The following is a 16,944-nucleotide window of genomic DNA, read 5'->3' on the forward strand; positions in this document are numbered from 1 at the left end:
TGTGGTGTAGCAGCAGGACGGGTGCACATGTCTATGGTCCATAGGTTGGCTCTGAGCAGGAATGTGTAGCAGATGCAGGGCAAACAAACTGGTGTAGCAGCAGGAAGGGTGCACATGTCTATGGCCCATAGGTTTGCTCTCTGCAGGAGTATGTAGCACATGCAGGGCACACAAACTGTGGTGTAGCAGCAGGAAGGGTGCACATGTCTATGACCCATAGGTTGGCTCTCAGCAGGAATGTGTAGCACATGCAGGGCAGACAAACTGTAGTGTAGCAGCAGGAAGGGTGCACATGTCTATGGCCCATAGGTTTGCTCTCTGCAGGAGTATGTAGCACATGCAGGGCACACAAACTGTGGTGTACCGGCAGGAAAGGTGCACATCTCTATGACCCATAGGTTGCTCTCAGCAGGAATGTGTAGCACATGCATGGCACACAAACTGTGGTGTAGCAGCAGGAAGGATGCAGATGTCTAGGGCCCATAGGTTTGCTCTCTGCAGGAGTGTGTAGCACATGCAGAGCACACAAACTGGTGTACCAGCAGGAAGGGTGCAAATCTCTCTGACCCTTCGGTTTGCTCTCAGCAGGAATGGGTAACATATGCAGGGCACTCAAAGTGTGGTGTAGCTGCAAGAAGGGTGCGCATATCTATGGCCCATAGGTTTACTCTCTGCAGCAGTGTGTAGCACATGCAGGGCACAGAAACTGGTCTACCAGCAGGAAGGGTGCAAAACTCTCTGACCCTTCGGTTGCTCTCAGCAGGAATGGGTAACATATGCAGGGCACACAAAGTGTGGTGTAGCTGCAAGAAGGGTGCGCATATCTATGGCCCATAGGTTTGCTCTCTGCAGGAGTGTGTAGCACATGCAGGGCACACAAACTGGTCTACCAGCAGGAAGGGTGCAAATCTCTCTGACGCTTCGGTTTGCTCTCAGCAGGAATGGGTAACATATGCAGGGCACACAAAGTGTGGTGTAGCTGCAAGAAGGGTGCGCATATCTATGGCCCATAGGTTTACTCTCTGCAGCAGTGTGTAGCACATGCCGGGCACACAAACTGTGGCGTAGCAGCAGGAAGGGTGCACATGTCTATGGCGCATAGGTTTGCTCTCTGCAGGAGTGTGTGGCACATGCAGGGCACACAAACTGTGGTGTAGCAGCATCAGATGATGGCAAACATATTTCTCAATTATTTATCAGGAGCTTTCTATGGAGGGAACTATGTTATACGCAAGAGTGCTGGTCCCCGGAGTCAAGAACTGCCTTTATATGAAGCAGGTAAGTTTAGCTGCAAACCTGCACATCCAACGCATATTATGATGATCGTATTTCACAGAATTTTGATCTGGTTTTTCCTTCAGCAGAGAGTCGATAAATGGAACTTCGTATCGGCTACGTGGCAAGCAGTGGCAAGAGTTTTCAGATATGTCTGCTTAACTACAGCTTTACCAAAGAGGCAAACATGTCATTGGTAGGATCATGACATCGTTAAAGATTCAATATGTGCAGCTCAGGGGCAATGAAATCAATCTCGAATGCACCAAGCAGTTGATAGCTTCGCTCAGCTCAGCAGTGCTGATTTCATCAAGGCCAAACGAGATGGACTGGCCATCAGCCGAGACCACAATCCAAGCAGGGTGCACAAGGCAATTGGTCATAGGTTTGCTCTCAGCAGGAATGTTCAGCGCATGCAGGGCACACATATTAGTGTATCAGCATCAGATGTGGCAAAAATGCTTCGCACTGATTTATCAGGAGCTTCCTTATGGAGGGAGCTATATTGTATGCGGGGGTGCGGGACCTCGTTGACAAAAACTGATCTTTTATGATGCACGTAAGTGCAGCTGTGAAGCTGCACAATAAAAAAAGTAAATTATGGGGTTTTACGTGCCAAAACTACGATCTGATTATGAGGCACGCCGTAGTGGGGGACTTCGGAAATTTGGACCACCTGGGGTTGTTTAACGTGCACCTAAATCTAAGTGCACGATATTTTTCGCATTTCGCCCCCATCGAAATGCGGCCGCCGTGGCCGAGGTTTGATCCCGCGACCTGTGCTCAGCAGCCGAACACCATAGCCACTGAGCAACCACGGCGGGTTAAAGCTGCACATCAAATTCATATTATGATAATCGCTTTCACATATTGTTGATCAGGTTCTTTCTTCAGCAGAGAGCAGATAAATGGAACTTCGTGTCGGCTACGTACCAGAAACTCCTAAGCACATCCAGACATCTCGAGAAAACTAGAGGCAAACATGTCAGTGGCAGGCGTCGGACAAGGTTGAGCATTCAATATGTGCAGCTCTGGAGCAGCAAACAATCCTACCTCCAACTGGCAGTCAATGGTTCCTGCACAGTACATAAACAGATGTTAGCTCTGTAACACGAGATGTGCTAGCTATCAGCCGACACCAGAAGCCAGGCAGAGTACAGGTGGCCATGGGCTACAGGTTTGCCCTTGGCAGAAATGTGACCACATGCAGGTTTCTAGGAATGCGGTGTAGCAGCATCAGATGCGGCAAAACTGGTCGCCCTTTATCTTTTAGGGGCTCCTTGTGGAGGGAACTTCGTGTGGACGTGACGGTCGTTCTCGGAGAAAAAATAACCTTATGCGAAGCAGGTGACTACAGCTGCCATAGCTCTAATGGATAACTTCAGATATTCAGGCATGTCAAGGGAATATCCAATCATTACCAAGTCCTCTTCACAAAACGTCTCCTGTGGAAGTATGCTGAGCTTATCAGCCACAATCAAAAACGCATACTTGTCTTGTACCAACGCTAGGTAGCTTTTCCAGACTTGGCATATGCATCACTTCTGTGCGAGAGCAATTCTACCAAAAGCACATGTGCCAGTTTATTTGGCCCATGTGCTAGGACGAAAAAACGATTAGTCAACTGTGCACAATTTGCAGTAACACACCAGATGGGAGTTCTCTAAATCATTCAGTGCGCTCCCATTTTTCATCTTATTTACTCACATTTAGATGGGTATTTTCTCAGTGCACAAGATTACGAATTTCACTCCATCATACTGATAACTTCTAAGAGGCATATTCAGAGTTTTATCATTCCCATGTGACAGTATTTGCGTCAAACCAATGCAGTTTTTGAAACAGCTTTGAGTGTTTGTGGATATGTTTCGACAATTTACAACCTTGCAAGCATTTTTACAAAGCTCATTGGGAGTACTTTAATAATTATCCTTGGCCTTTTTCTGCGAAGCTTCCTTCGCTTATCCTCCCGTGCATGACGTGGCTGGTCATTATCTGAAGTGCAGGACGTATCCTTAGCAACCGGCTTCTTTCTGAAGAGGCTACCAAAATAGCCAACAGCATACATTGATAAGACAGAGGTAATTGGAGATTCCAGGGAAAGGCCTTCTTCCTGCAGTGGACATAAATATAGGCTGATAATAATTATGATGCATTGGTAAACCTGTGAACAGTCGGACTAGAGTCAAGCTCGACAATGTCTTCCTTCCCCAGATGATTTTGCCAAGCCCACTCCCTTAGCTGTGGTTTCGCTAGATAGTAGATAGCGACATAAGGATTATGTTGGGCAATAGAAATTAAACAAAATATCTAAAATAACACAAGCCCTGCCTGCTACACCTAAGCGGTAGATAGGGACAGTGGGAATCTCATTAATACAATCATTTGCGTCACTAATTAGTTGACCAGGCATTTGGCTACAAGCAGAACTTTCCCTGCATTTATAGAGTTAAAAAGATGTCGCCAATATGGCCCCCTGTTCGGGTCTTGATATCCGCATTCGGTCAGGGCCGAAGCCCTTCCTTAGTTAGCGCAGCACCCTTATTCGTCAGGTAGCTAACGCTTAAGTGACATCTCATGTGTTTGAACACAAAGACATGTACTGGGTAAAATGCAAGTGGGGAAAAGTTGATTACAGTTCGTTTTTCGACACTGCGTACATATATCGTGAGCAAAAAGACATAATTAAAGCACAAATACTCGGAACGAAAATAGCACATCATACTGCGTATATATCGAGACAGAAAAGACATAATGAAAGCATAAATACTCCGAACGGAAGTAGTTAGCGCACCAGTGTAGCAAACCTGCTCAGCGCAATAATGCTACCGAGTAAAATGCGAACTGATAGGCATCCGACATCCCTCTTCGAAAGCCCCAGACATTCTCCCGCGTTCAGGGTCTCCCTGCTGAAAAGGATCGACCTGTCTCCAAAGGCCATTCCATTGACTTCTTCGGTCTTGGAAAAAGCTCCTTAAGTGCCGCACACTTCCATCTTTTTGCGGCGCACATGCGAACCAAAATGCCTTTCTTGGCATCACAGGTGACAGCGAAATCAACAAATGTCACGCGGTTGCAATCTTCAACAAGATCAGGTTTTAGGCGCACGTTTTCCTTTTTTACAAGGAGCTTCTCTGTTTGGATCATAAGCTTGAGGGTTGCGTTCTTTGACCATACGAACCAGATTTTTCTAATGAAATTGTGGCGTTCTACTCGCGGTAGGTGAAAGCTGGGACACTCCTGAAGGATATGAAAGGCAGTCTCACGCCTTTGGTTGCAACGGCGACATAATTGCGAATTCGGATAGGTGGCATGGCTATGGGAAAGGGTCCGTGTTGGCTACAAGTTTGTGCGCAAACGCAGCGCTTTGATCCTGTTTCCGTCTTTCATCTGTTTTGAATCATATGGTTACAAAGAGTTAGCAGTAAATTCAGCCTTACGGGCAGACTAGGCTGTCTGTTTTTTTTTCACCAAGATATGGAGCCTTTCTTTCGAAGCAGCCTTCACCTGGAATTCAGCTGTGATTTCTGTTGACGTTTGAAAATGCTATACCTTCTCTACAGGCACCCAAAACTTCCTTAAAAATCTCACCTACGAACTCGTCGCCAAGGAGAAAGCGCTGAATCAATGAACCTGTGGTTTTAAATGGCGCAAGGGCCAGCTATGGCCAAAGAGCGTGCGACACGTGGTAATGAACGGTCTGTTATGTTATCTATGAAATGAATAAATGAGTGGAAAATGGTAGATGCACCGCGTTTGTGTGAAGGCCTAAAACAATTCGCTGTAGAAAGTAGAATATCCGACTACTAAAGCCATGAGAATGGCTAAGGATGTGTGCTATAAGCATAAACGTTCCGTAAGGAAGAGATGATATAGCAAAACGTATGCAATAGCACTAGTGCCTCAATAGGGTCTTTGAAGTCAAAGACTAAGAGGCACGTGCTCTGATAACATTTTGCACTGCAGCTGCAGCCTGCAAGGCGAGGCTGCGCTAAAGATAACCAGGCCAAATAGTTTGCATGGTGTCTACGTCTGCTAAAAACTTTAAGACTGGTTCAAGGTAAAAAAGTGATTGTGGCTCCGAAAAAATGCTGGGTGAAAGGGCATTTGATCACGATATGCGGGATAACAGCACTTTTTACGCTCTGCTTCTAGTTCAGGGCACTGGACAGGAACATGGAGAACAGTAAGCATGTTGCCACAGCTATCACATGTCGGAGGATCACTTCCAGTAAGCAGGTAAGAGTGTGTTCCATAGGTATTTCTCATCGTTTACCTCATAGAAGCAACTCTTTGTGTCTTGCTGTTTTCGCGGATATCCATTTCCCGACTCTTGGTTTCTCTGATGGCGCATGCCGCACAGATCACTATGCTGAGAGAGTGGCTGGCGCAATGTGTCTATAGTGCGGATGGATATTTCTCGCGAACGGCAGCTTTAACACCATTCGTTTTAGCAGCCATCAGGCTAGCACCATCATAACCATGGCCACGAAGATAAACCATGGCAATTCCAAGGTCTAGGAGAAATTTTATAATGGTGTCGGTGAGGGCCATGCCACTTTGCTCCTGATTGGCACAAAACCTAAAAACACTTCTATGGCGTTGGCATTCTTAGTTAGGTACCTTGCCTAAACAGTAAGCTTTTCGATACCAGCAATATCCGTCGTTGCATCAGCAAGTACGCAGAAGCAGCCTGCAGCGTTTACTTTTGCAACTAGGCTTTCTTTGATAATTTCACGCCAAATTTCTGTAATTTGGGTTTGTGCATCTGGGCCTAAATTAGAGGCATTACTGGGCCAACTTACCAAATGGTTCTTCAGATCAGTATCTCCACAATCAGCTCGCATGCAAACAAGCACTCTGAAAATACCAGTATTTTCAGCAGCGGCTTTGCTTACAACCATCGGACAACTGTCCCTACGACCACGAAGAGCCAGACCATGTCACCCACACCAAAGAACTGTCTCAATAAAGGCCTTTAACGTTCTTCTGTTTTCTGTTATTTTACTTTGCCTACCTTGGTGCAGCTGATCGATCACATTGGGTATGCTTCCTGATGATGTTAGGATATGATTATCAGCTACCAGTTGACAGTCACGGTGATATTTAGTATTTTCGTGTGTGTGGTGGATTTCGAGCGCGTGCTTCCATTTCTGGAACGGATTGGACACGACAGCTCCAGTGCGCCCATATTAACCCAAGATTATCAGATCATTAAACCCATAAAGTTCCGGTATTGAAAGTCTAAAGCACGCCTTTGCAAATTTCAGTGCACCTGTCTCGTAAAATATTTATGAGAACCTTATACCGATAAAGTTTCGGAATTGAAATCCATGCGCTCTGTAGGTTCCGCGGCCGCTGCGAGATACCGCGACGCGCCCGCTCGCCATCAAAAAGCCCTTGAAACTTTGTGCTTGGATTGGATCGGGCATCGTCGTTGCCACGAAATCCAGCCCGTGTTCGCAATGTCCGCACCGAAATGTCTTTTCGAGCGTGAAAAAAACATTGTACACAAAATACAGAAAGATTACCGACACCGGTGGTTCTTTTGCTCGGCCGTGCATAACTGCACGAAAATATTTTGGGTGGGGAGGGGCTGAAGCCGATCAACCCCCCCCCCCCTGCCTACGCCCCTGAGGCGTACAAGACGCACAGTTTGTTGTAAACTGAATGCTTGTGTTTTCGTAGACTCAAGTTCTCACGATGTGCAATGAGTATGTGAACACGATTGCTTTTGTAATATTCATTTCCTTTATGTGTTTAATTGCCGAGAAGATTGCTTATGATTGTAAAAATACTGTAAAATACTTGGATTTCGCGCAATTGAAAAAGACGGTGCCAGGACTGCGTAAGCGACACCAGTAAATGATTTGGATGCGTCCGTAGAAAATTCAGCTCAGGAATATTTCTCCCGAAGTTCCATAAAATGCGGATGTGTATGGGCCTCAGGTGCCCCTTTTTATATTTCTACGAAAGAGATGTCATACTAAGATGTCCGCCATTCCCAAGGCGGTGGAAGCTTCGTAGGAGCTATTAGGACATTCTCTAGAAGGGGGACGCCGGCGTCTTCTACGGTGCTTAAAATCGGAGGGACATAGGAGGTCTAATGGCTGGGCGGTTACGGAACAGCCTGGCCGTGGACAAGTCGTGAATAATTTAATGACATGGATGATCTACAGCTGATTTTACCTGCAAGGCATAGGAAAAGCTTGGACCGTATTCTGAAACGTTCGCCTAGGCGAAATTTCTTTTTTCGCTTTCAGGCGTGCGCCGATTGGCTGTTTTAGCAAAATTGGATGAGCTGATTCGGTGGTTCAGCCCGACGTCATTCAATTTGGCTTAACCAGCCAATCTGCGCGCACGTTGATTTTGCATAGGCGAAACTTCGCCTAGGCGAACGTTTCATAATACGGCCCCTTAAATGTGTCCTTTGGAGGTATACAGACCATTCCTTAGATTCAACATAGAAGATTTGCACGGTACTAGTTCTGAAGGCGCGTGTAGCAAAGCGGATGCCTAAGTGGTGTATAAGATCTAACAATTTCAAAGCACTAAGCGTAGGAGAATGATAGACTGTGGGTCCGTAGTCAAGACGTCATTATGTTAGATTTTTGTACAAGCTTATAAGGCACCTCCTGTCGCTTCCCCAGGATGTACGTAATAAGAGCTTCAGCAGATTCATAGTCTTAAATCACTTTGTTTCAAGATACTTGAGGTGCGGGACAAAAGTTAATTTCCAATCTAAAATTATCCCTAAAAATTTGTGTTCACGGCTTACAGATAGTTGTTCTCCATTGAGATATATCACGGGGTGCGGCAGCATAACTCTTTGCTAGAGATGAGGACGCACGTACTTTTCTGAGGGTTTAGTTTAAACCCGTTCTCTTCTGCCCACTTGGACAATTTATTCAAGCCAAGCTGTACCTGTCGTTCGCAGATACTAAGATTACATGATTTGTAACCTATTCTGATGTCATCCACATATACGGAATAAAACACAGTACGTGGTATGACAGTATGGAGCGAGTTCATTTTGACAATAAGGTACAGCTCAGCAGCGTGTGCTACACCAGTCTCCTGCATAAATTACCCGCAGGGGCGTCTGCGTCAGCAGTCGTTTGGTGTGTTGCGACACCACAGACCCGAGCACACGAGGGTTGGACCCTCCCACGTTTAACCATGCGTGGCTTAGCCATGTCCGGTGAAAAGGGGATCCTGGGGGTTGAGCCGATGCCGGTTGTTTGGACCTTCATGGCCCCTCGGCGGAGGCAACACACCCCTTTGTCCTCTTCTTCGCGTAGACGGCACCCCCGGACTTACCCACCCGGGCGAAATCGGTAGTTGCCTTTTCCTATCCTCCTCTCCGATCTTTGTCTTTCTCTCTCACTCAATCTCTCCCGTATCCTCCTCTCTTCCTCTTATTTCCGACTTCGCAGGCAGCAAGGGTTAACCTGGTGTATTCAATCCAACCTAGGATATTTATATTAGGTTGTAGTAGTTACGTACAGCTGGCGTCTGCGTCCCCTTGTTGGGCTCGGTGGTGGGCAGCTGGCGTAGCTAGACAAATCAAATTTTATGGCTAAAACGTCATCCCCCCCTTTCTGATCGTCCTCCTTTTAAAAGAGGGCTCACCGATGAAACATTCAAATTATTTGTCCAGCAGAAAGAAACTTTCCCTCGTTTTCATGTCGTGCACTCTCCAAATCCTGAAAAAACTGAGAACACTATCTCCTTTCATTGTTGCTTAATGTCTTACTGACACAATAAGGCGCTGATAACAAAGTTACTAAGATGGTGAGTGGTGACCTCTACTTGAGGTTCGTGACATCCAACAACATGGCAAACTGTCGAACCTTGTGGCATTCGGTGATGTCCCAGTCACGGTGACTCCACATCGCTCCATGAATACCGTCCGAGGAGTCGTATCAGATGATGATCTCCTAAATTTGACCAAAGAAGAACTTCTCGAGGGATGGAAGGACCAGAACGTCATCAAAGTCCAAAGAATAAAGATCAAGCGTAAAAACAAAGAAATCCCTGCCAAGCACTTCATTCTAGCCTTTGCATCGAGTACACTGCCAGATTCCCTCGAAACAGGGTACACAAAAACACGGATCCGAGCTTACATCCCTAACCCGTGCAGATGTTTCAGGTGCCAAAGATTCGGCCATGGCTGGCAAAGCTGCCGAGGCCGACTGACCTGTGCAAAATGCGGTGAATACGAACACAACTCCGACAACTGCAGTGCCACGCTCCACTGTTCAAACTGTGGACACGAAGCCTATTCTCGTTCGTGCCCCACGTGGAAAAAGAAAAAGATATCCTCACACTTAAAAGTAAAAGAAAACTTCTCATTTCAAAAAGCGCGGAAACGTATTTCTTTCCTGCATGACGCAGGGTGCAAGGGGGCAACGCTGCGGCAGACTCCGGCATCGGCCCAGCCCACAAAACGTGTGGCCACGGCTGTGCCAACAGCCCCCCCCCCCCCCCAGGCGACACCAGCCAGCAGTGCTGCGCCGTCTCTGAAGGACGGCCCATCAAGAACTGCGTTGGTGGCGTCCAAGGCCCTGCTTTTCAAGGCAAGGCCTACCCCAAAACTACCCCGCTCGAGTGAGCGGAAGTCCAGCGGCTCCCAGAAGTCGATGGACACAACTCCAAGCGAGACGGCACAGCCAGCGCCTCGGGAGCGGCGCGATTCTCGCGAACGTTCCAAGACAAACCACGGATTACGGGGCCTGGAAAGGCTTCGTAAGCCAACTTGAATGCTCCTGACACACAGCATATTAACATAAACAATATGGATACACAAGTATTACACTGGAATGTGAGAGGTCTTTTGCACAACCTTAATGACATTAAAGAACTTCTACACAAATACAATCCAAAGGTGCTGTGTTTTCAGGAGGCACACCTAAAATCAACACAAAGTAACTTCCTCAAGAAATATGCCATTTTCCGAGAGATCGAGATGACGCACTCGCCTCATGGGGTGGCGGCGCCATTATAGTGAACAAAGATGTTGCTTGTCAGCAGTTACCTCTCCGAACTCCTCTTGAGGCAGTCGTAGTCCGAGCGGTGCTCTTTCAGAAGTTGGTCACTATAAGTTCCCTTTACATGCTTCCGAATTATCAACTTTCCAGATCAGAGTTTTTAAGCTTCATCGCTGAACTTCCCCAACCATATATCGTTGTTGGAGATCTAAATGCCCATAGCAGCCGGTGGGGTGACTCGTTGTGACCCGAGAGGGCGCCTAATTGAACTTTCTTTTCTCCACAGATGCGTGCTTGCTATATAAAAAGAGCCTACATTTTACAGCGTGGCACACAATACATACTCACCTATAGATTTAAGCATAGCATCAAGTACACTCATGCCGTATCTGGAGTGGAACGTCATCAAAAACCCCTATGGGAGTGACCACTTCCCGATCATTTTAACATTAACAAAAAGGGAGGAAAACTATCCTCATGTTCCCCAGTGGAAGATTCACTCTGTCGACTGGAAGCAATACGGAGAGCTCACCCATCTAGCAAAGGATGACATCCGTACATTTAACATTGACGACGCAGTGGCATATTTTACAGCATTTATTGTGAATATAGCATCCATGTGCATCCCAGAAAAACAACGAAAGCATTCCAAAAGACGTGTTCCCTGGTGGAACGATGACTGTAGGGAAGCACGAACAAAATAAGGCTTGGGGCCGCCTTCGTGACTCTCCAACTGCAGAAAATCGTATAAACTTCAAGAAAACAAAGAGTGAGGGTAGAGGAACGCGCCGCCGTGCCAAAAGGGAAAGCTGGCAAAAATACATATCAGACGTACTCTTATACAGACGGAAAGAAAGCCTGGAACCGAGTTACCAAATTAAACGGCCGGCAAACTCATCCTCTGTCATTAGTAAACAGCCAGGGAAACACTCTTGAAGACCATCACTCTTAATCTGGTTCCATATAAGTACCAGTTAAAAAGGTTATCCACATATTTTTATCTGGATCCGAACTGTTAACAAGTGGAACGAGACATATAAGTGTATCTTATGTGGATGATGATATATGGGATTTAACGGCGAAAGGGCCAATAATGGCCAAAGAGCGCCAGGCCAGTGTTAATGAGTTTAAATTGAAGCGATGGATTACGAGTGGTGGATATGACGTGGCTGTAAAGGGGCTAAAAATAGTCGCTGTAAAGTGCATAAAATCTACAGGTAATAAGATTATGGGAATGACTAATGGCGTGTGCTATGAGCATTAAATATGCATTGCAAATAAAAGTTACTATTGGCAAAATATGTCCGATGCAAAAATTGGCATGAAGCACTATTGCCTCAACAGGCCTGGAGGCATGTGCTATACTAAACACTATCGCAACAGCATCCTCTGGCAGGAGGATCTGCTACGAATATCTAGGGCTAATTACATGTTGTACCACGTCATTGAAGAAACCTAGGACTGCTTTGGTGTTAAAAAGCGGTTCTTTGCCAAGAAACATATTGGGATGGATAGGGATATCGTATCGGTATGCAAGAGGAAAATGTTTCCTTCTCTCTGTTTCGGCTTCCCGGCACTCCAGGAGGACATGGAGGACGGTCAGCCTCTCACCACATCGACCACAGGTTGGCTCGTTACCAGTCAACAGAAAATTGTGAGTTCCATATGTGTGCCCTATTCTGAGACGGCAGAATAGGACATCAGTTCGTCGTGTTTTAGTTGTACAGGGCTAGAAACCTACCTGTGGCTTAATCAAGTGGAGCTTATTATTTGTTTCACTGTCCCACATGCGTTGCCAGTGGCTTCGCAGTTTCGTTCGCAACAAAGGCTTGAGATCTGCGACGGCAATAGTACTGCTAAGATTAGGAGCTTGAGATGTAATTGATGTGGCCATTTGGTCTGCTAGCACATTACCTTCGATGGATCTATGACCAGGAAGCCAGCATATTGTTACTTGTCTACCAGATGAGTAGATATTGCACAAATATGAGTAAAGTTCAATAACAGGATTTTTGTGTTTCCTTAAAGACATTAGTGCCTTTACGACACTTAAGGAGTCCGTGAATATTATTGCCTTCTCTAGTTTTAATTTCTTGATGTGTTTAACCGCACACAGTACTACATAGGCTTCTGCAGAGAAGATACTTGTATATGGGTTCAATACGTCTGATTCAGAGAAAGATGGACCGACAGCCGCGTAAGATACGCCAGCATGTGACTTTGACGCGTCGGTGTAGAATTCAGAGCAAGAGTATTTCGATTGGAGTTCGCGGAAATGCATTGCGATTTCGAGTTCAGGAGCGTGCTTTGTGACCTCTACAAAGGATATATCACATGCTATCACCTGCCACTCCCAGGGCGGTAATAGCTTACCTGGAGGCATTAGACAGTGTTCAAGAAGTGGGACATCCATCTCTTCGCCAAGCTCCCTCACGCGCAGTGAGAAAGGACGTCTCACAGAGGGTCGGTTATGAAAAAGTGTAGTACATGACAAATCGTTAACAGTTTAATAACACGGATGTTCATGATTAGAGTAGACCTTGAGGAAATACGTGAGGCTGATGTATGTTCTCTGCAGATGGAGTGACCACTCATTCGATTCTACGTATAAGCTTTCTACAGGGCTTGTTCTGAAAGCGCCGGTGGCCAGGCGGATACCTAGATGGTGAACGGAATCTAGCATCTTTAGTGCGCTTGGGGCGGCAGAATGATATACTACAGCCCCATAATCTAGTCGTGAACGAATCAGACTCTTATAAAGGTTCAATAGACACTTCCTGTCGCTGCCCCATGTTGTGTGAGATATAATCTTCATTAGGTTCATTGTTTTTAGGCATTTTGCTTTGAGATATTTGATGTGCGGAATGAACGTTAGCTGGGAGTCAAGTATGATGCCTAAAAACTTGTGGTCTTTGTTCACAGGTATTTGCTGTCCACACAGTTCTACACAAGGATCTGGGATCAGGGCTCTCTTTCTTGTGAAAAGAACACAAGAACTTTTGTGGGGGTTAACTTTGAACCCGTTTTCGTCTGACCACTTAGACACTTTGTTCAACCCCTGCTGTACCTGTCTCTCGCACACGGCCAGGTTACAGGACTTGAAGCCCATTTGTATATCGTCCACGTAGACACAATAAAAATAGCTGGTGGTAATGAGGCACGAAGTGTGTTCATCTTCACGATAAACAGTGTGCAACTGAGCACGCCTCCCTGGGGCACACCAGTTTCTTGTATAAATGGACGCGACAGTGCATTACCTATTTTATCCCGGAATGTGCGGTTGTGTAGGTAGCTTTCAATAATGGTTAACATATTACCACGGATGCCATTGCCGACAGATCGCGCAGGATTCCGTAACGCCACGTCGTATCGCACGCCTTTTCCATATCGAGAAACACGGACAAGAAGTATTGTCTGTGTATGAAGGCATCACTTATGTTTGCTTCGATGCGCACGAGATGGTCGGTTGTAGACCGTCTTTCTCTGAAGCCGCACTGATATGGATCAAGAATTTTGTTTGACTCAAGGAAGTGTAAAAGGCGACGGTTTATCATTTTTTCAAAGAGCTTGCAGATACAGCTTGTGAGGGCTATTGGGCGGTAACTTGTTACTAATGTGGGGTCTTTACCTGGTTTCAAAATCGGAACGACAAGGGATTCTTTCCATGCAGTAGGTACGTACCCGGGAGCCCATATAGCATTGAAAAGTGCGAGTAGCGTTATTTGAGTATCACTGTGAATGTGTTTAATCATGTCGTACATGATCCTGTCGGGTCCAGGTGCAGAGCTCCGACATGGAGTCAAGGAGGCTCTCAATTCGACGATGTTAAAAGGCATGTTATAGGGTTCTTTCTGTCTGCATTTGCGGTCAATAGCCTTGCGTTCTGCGATTTCTTTGTGCTTTAGAAATGCCTCGGAATAATTATTCGAACTAGACACACGCTCGAAGTGTTCGCCAAGAGCGTCAGCTTGGTCTTCCAAGCTGTTCGGTTTGTCATTCACTAGCGGCAACGAATGAATTTCTTTTCCCTTTAGCCTCATTAGCCGGTCCCATACTTTTGCCTCTTGAGTATACGAATTGATACCTGAGAGAAACCTCTCCCAACTTGCCCTCTTAGCCTGTCTTCGCGTCCTTCTTCCCTGGGATTTAACATGTTTAAATTCTATTAGGTTTTCAGCCGTAGGACATTCACGTAGTTTGCCCCAAGCTTTATTTTGTCTCCTTCGTGCCTGTCTACAATCGATTTCCACCAGGGGACCCGTCTTTTGAATGAAGTGCCACTTGTTTGAGGAATGAACTTCTCAGCGGCGTCAATGATAAAAGCAGTAAAATATGATACGGCATGATCTATAGTAAAATTATTTATCAAATCTCGTGATAAGTACGTGGATTCCCTAAAGCATTCCTAGTCAGCTGAGGCCTGTTTCCAGCGAGGGACATGGGGAAGAGAGTCATGTTCGGTTACTAAGTTTAGGGTTACTGTGAAATGGTCACTTCCGAATGGGTTTTTAATTAATGCAATTCTAAATCAGGGAAAAGTGAGGCAGAGCCAATTGACAGGTCTGTTGATGAATATGAACTATGATGGATATTGTAATATGTTGGTTCCTTCTTATTGTAGAAGCACGCACCGGAGTTAACAAGGAAGTTTTCAATGCGTCGACCTCTCGCGTCGCATCGCGAGTCTCCCCAAAGGGTATTATGAGCATTAAAATCACCGGTGATAATGTATGGTTCTGGGAGCTGGTCGATGAGGCTGTAAAATTCTGTTTTACTGAGGTGATGGTTGGGTAGGTATGTAAATGGAGCAGATCGTTATAAGCTTGTTGAATAAAATTGCTCGCACAGATAGATCCTCGAGAGGCGTGTGAAGGGCAAACTGTTGGCAAGCAACAGACTTATTTACAACTATGGCTACACCTCCAGACAAGGCAGAAGCGTTGTCACGATCTTTACGGAAAATGGCATATTGCTTGAGAAAGTTGGACTGTGTAGGTTTTAAGTGTGTTTCTGGGACACACAGCACCTTCGGATTAAATTTATGTATGAGTTCTGTGATGTCGTCCAGGTTACGAAGTAGTCCTCTGACGTTCCACTGTAGTAGCTGTGTGGCCATGTTGCAGACGATGTTTGTGCTGGGTGTCTCGTGTAAAAACACTAACTTGACTTACAGAGCCCTTGTCGGGCCCTGTGATGCGCGCTTTTTCTTTTTTGGAGCGTCGAGAGATTCTCGCCGCTCCTTAGACGCTAGGTGCGCCGTCTGGCTTGAAGATGTGTCCATCGGCTCTTGCGGCACGCTGGACACACGCTCTTGAGAGCGGTTTGTTCGCGGTGAAGGCCTCGTCTCGAGGGACGAGACCTTGGAGGCCACCAGCCCGGAGGTCGATGGCCCCTTCTGGGATGGCGGAGCAGTGCTAGCTGCAGCCGCCGAGGGTGCAGATGGTTTCACTGCCGGCTCACTACGCGCGGGCCGGACAGCAGCCGGAAGCCGCTGCGACGCTGCCCCCTGACGCGTCACATCGGCAAAGATGGTTTTTGGCAGGTAGGACACCTGCCTTCGTGCCTCTTTAAACGGAATATTTTGTTTAACTTTAATCGTGACAATTTCTTTTTTCCAGGATGGGCAGGTCCGCGAGTATGCGGCATGCTCTCCTTCACAATTTACACAATGTGGAGTATTATTGCACGACTCAGATGTGTGTTCAGAAGCACTGCATTTGGCACAAGTACTTCGACCTCGACAGCTCTGGGAGCTATGGCCAAACCTCTGGCATTTGAAACATCGCAGGGGATTAGGGATATACGGCCTGACTGATCTTTACGTAGCCTGCCTCGATAGTCTCGGGCAGTACACTTGAGCCGAAGGTTAGAATGAGATGCTTGGTCAGAATTTCTTTTCCGTCACGCCTCATCTTGATTCTTCTGACATTGATGACATTTTGGTCACTCCGTCCCTTTAATAGTTCTGTCTCACTTAGCTCCATCAAATCATCATCCGAAACAACACCACGACTGGTGTTCATAGTGCGGTGTGGGGTCACAGTGACAGGAAAGTCTCCAATTGATACGAGGGTCTGCAGTTTCTCATGTTGTTTTATATCTCGGAGTTCAAGAAGAAGGTCGCCGCTAGCCAATTTCGTAGCTTTGTAGCCGGCCCCTATTGTCTCTGTCAGGCATTTTGAAACCAGAAAAGGGGAGATCGTTCTCACCGCCTTTTCGGGTTTTTCACAATGGATTACGTGGAATCTAGGGAAATTTTCAGTTTGCCGGCCAAAAATTTTGAATATGTCTTCGGTGCGCCTCCGCTTAAAGGGGCGATCGGGTAATGCGGGGAAAGAAAAAGCCATCAAAAATAATAATTTTTCGGCAGGAACGCCAGCCACCCACCATGGAGCCCAACAAGGGGACGATGTAGGACCTGCAAACACAAGTCCAACAAACGTCAGCTGTACGTACCCGCTTTAACCAAATACGTATAACCAAGGGTGGTTATAACACACAAGGTTAACCCTCGCCGCCAGGAATGCTGGAAATAAATGGAAAAGAAAAGAAGTCAGGATAGATTGAGAGTGAGAGAGAAAGACTAAGATTGAAGAGAGGGACAGGAAAAGGCGACTACCGATTTCCCCCGGGTGGGTCAGCCCGGGGGTGCCGTCTACGTGAAGCAGAGGCCAAAGGA

Source organism: Dermacentor silvarum, chromosome 2 (genome assembly GCF_013339745.2).
Source record: "Dermacentor silvarum isolate Dsil-2018 chromosome 2, BIME_Dsil_1.4, whole genome shotgun sequence".
In the NCBI taxonomy this organism is placed as follows: Eukaryota; Metazoa; Arthropoda; class Arachnida; order Ixodida; family Ixodidae; genus Dermacentor; species Dermacentor silvarum.